We start from the raw sequence: 3,039 nt of genomic DNA, 5'->3' as shown, positions 1-3,039 counted from the left end.
CAAGAGCCAAACAAACAAGTTTAAGCTTGTAAAGAACTTCCAAACTTTTATTATGTAGAATAAGTTCTTAAAAGTGACGTAGTATTTAAAAGTTTTTATCTATTTTTATTTATGAAAATAGCCTTGTTTCCGTCTGTATCATTGCCATCAAAATATTACTATTACTATTATCTTGAACTCCATTAACATTAATGATTGATTGATACTTTATTATAGTAGGTATATTTAGGTACTTAGTTCAGTTGATAACATTCCTATATCATTTTTATCTCAACTTATTAGATATTTAATATTAATTAAAACCCAATGAATTTTAAAACACTCATTTATTAAGAAGGCTTATTTAAAGATAATAATCAATTTATGTTCAATTAAATATTTTGGAATTATGAATAGTTTACTTTGGTTTGTTAAGATTTTGTTAATTTTCATTAAATATTGGTTTTCCGGGACAAGTTGTACATCATTATTGATCACTTTAACATCTGAAAAGTAAAATATATAACTTTAATTAAATTGATAGATATTGTGCTTACATTTTGTTGTAAACGTTAAGGTTCAGTTGCATTACCTAACTTTGACCGTTACTTTAACGATAACTGGTGTTTTCTGAATGAAGTTTGATAGATTTTTGATGTTTGTTAAATTAAGATGGTGCAACCCAGCCTTATCGTTAAATAATTTCATCAAAACTGTACAATACTTTTAGAGTGCAAGAGTAAAAAACATTCATCCTCAAAAACTTTGACCTCATAAATATTATTGAATAATTAATAGTGCCATCAATTATCAAACGTTTCATAGTTATCATCAAGCATTACCTTACGCTGCAATCACCATTCTCTTTATTTTACACAGGCAAAATATGCATAGAGTTAACGTAACAGTATCACATTGAAAACTCAGATATTGTTGCAATATTGTACAAGGCTTCTGTTACTATTATTTTTAAGATCACTTGTTTCAGCCATAGATTATTTCTTTGAGATATTATGTATGTAAGTAACTATTTTTATAAATTTCATTCGAACAAAACAACACCAACCAAATCAAAACAAACTTTTGTTTGACAGTTTGTCAAGAGGGGGGGTGTAGGGACCATAGATTAGAGAGGGATAGGATGTTTCGTTCGGAAATTTAATCAAAAGATTTTGAAACGTCAAAGGATAAAATGTGAATTTTAACCCGTGTAGCGCCCTTCTGTCAAATTTTGTTTTGTACGACTGAAAAATTAAGGTCCCTTGAAAGTAGGTAAAAGTGGAGCAGGCATAATTTACTTTTCTTTATGAGATAAAAATAATAATTTTTTAGCGTTGTGAATGTCATCATCATGTTTTAAAAAAAACTTCTATTATGGATCGATCGAAAAGCGAAATTTTGGACAGCGTTTTTTTTTTTCACAACTTCTATTTTTTAAATTCATATTGACAGGTTACGTCACACTATGGATCGAAATTGCGATTTATGGACATAGCGATATTTTTGATAATTTCTATTTGAAAAAAATACCTATCGATACGTTACGTTATTCTGATGAATATAATATGTCGTTAGATTTTCTTTAAAACCAATAGTTTGGTTGGAAACAAATATTTTTCATTTTCGTTGTATGGAATGAAATGGCCTGTTGACTATAATCCTACACTATCAGCGCGCGCCTAAAGTTGCCCGTTCACAAGTTATGTGGTTCTGAAAAATGAAAAAAAAGTTAGTAAAAGTGACTTTTTTTGGAATATCTTTAAAGATTCAACGAAAATATAAAGATTCCATACGTTAACAATTTAAATTAACCTTAAATTACTGACAAATATTTAACTCATATTTTGGAACCTTGTAACTTCTGAACGGGCAACTTTGGGCGCGCGCTGATAGTTTAGGATTATAGTCAACAAGCTATAGGGTTAGTCGAAAACGACCACTTTAAGTTTCATTCCATACGACGAAAATGGAAAATATTTTTTTCCAGCCTAACTATTGATTTTAGAGAAAAACTTTTAACAACATTTATTCATCAGAATAACGTAAGTTACGTTCGATAAGTATTTTTTTCAAATAGAAATTGTGAAAGAAAAAATCAATATGTCCATAAATCGCTATTTCGATCCATAGTACGTCTTACTGATTAATTAATGTCATTATCCCCTCAAGGATCAATAAGACCGGCGGCGGCTGCGCTGTTCATTACTTACAGTCATATAGATGAACTAATTTAAACTGAACCGTGTCACCAAACACATTGACAGGGGGGCGCCACCATCATTAAACTATATAGTTTCCAACGTGGCAAAAATTGGAACCAGCGATTCGGTATTGACGGTGGTGGCGCCCCCCTGTCACTATCACGGGTGGGACAGTTCGTTTTAATTTATGTATATTATGTTACTTACCAGTTATTAATAATAATTACGGACAGTCGAGGTAAAAGTAAGAAAGTAATCACATTAATTTATCACTTACAAATATCTTAATAGAGAACACCGACTCGTGTCCAGCGTGTACAGCAACACATTTTGAACGTTTTGATATCTTAATATATTAATATAAATTAGTATAATGAGATTGGAATGTTTAAAATTTAAACGAACTGTTCAAAATTTAATAAATAGGTTTAGATGCGGTGGGGGTGGACCTTGGGCCAACCCTAAGCAGTTTATTTAATTTTATACATACGTGAATGATTTCTTTAACCACATTTACCAAATTATTCATAATAACCGATTGTTATTAATAATTATTTTTCTATCATAATAAATCATCATAATCAAATCAGATTAAATAAAATCTGAGTTGCGTTCTATATCCTTTAGAGCGCCATGGTCTTTTTTAAAATACAAAACGTTTAACATTTCCGTGCAATATTTCTTTGATAAAAATACTTATAGAAATGCTTTAGTTATTTTATGCGTATTTTTGCGATTGCCTAAAACCCAAATCTTTATTTTCAAAACAGAAATATATTTTTTTACTGTTCCAGGCGAAATAGGTTGGTGACCAATAGGTTAAACACCACCAAACAAAAGTTGTCTATGGTCATAAGTT

General features: G+C 30.0%; 1 long non-coding RNA gene across 1 annotated transcript; it reads right to left on the bottom strand.

The window, feature by feature from the left end:
• Nucleotides 1-309: 309 nt before the first annotated feature.
• On the bottom strand, nucleotides 310-1,066 carry LOC135086387 (uncharacterized). Its single transcript, XR_010260464.1, has 2 exons — nucleotides 822-1,066; nucleotides 310-485 (listed from the first exon to the last, which is right to left on the bottom strand). It is a non-coding gene; the product is annotated as an uncharacterized LOC135086387 (long non-coding RNA).
• Nucleotides 1,067-3,039: the final 1,973 nt, after the last annotated feature.

Source organism: Ostrinia nubilalis, chromosome W (assembly GCF_963855985.1).
Source record: "Ostrinia nubilalis chromosome W, ilOstNubi1.1, whole genome shotgun sequence".
Taxonomy (NCBI): domain Eukaryota; kingdom Metazoa; phylum Arthropoda; class Insecta; order Lepidoptera; family Crambidae; genus Ostrinia; species Ostrinia nubilalis.
This window is presented reverse-complemented; position numbering and strand designations above follow the sequence as displayed.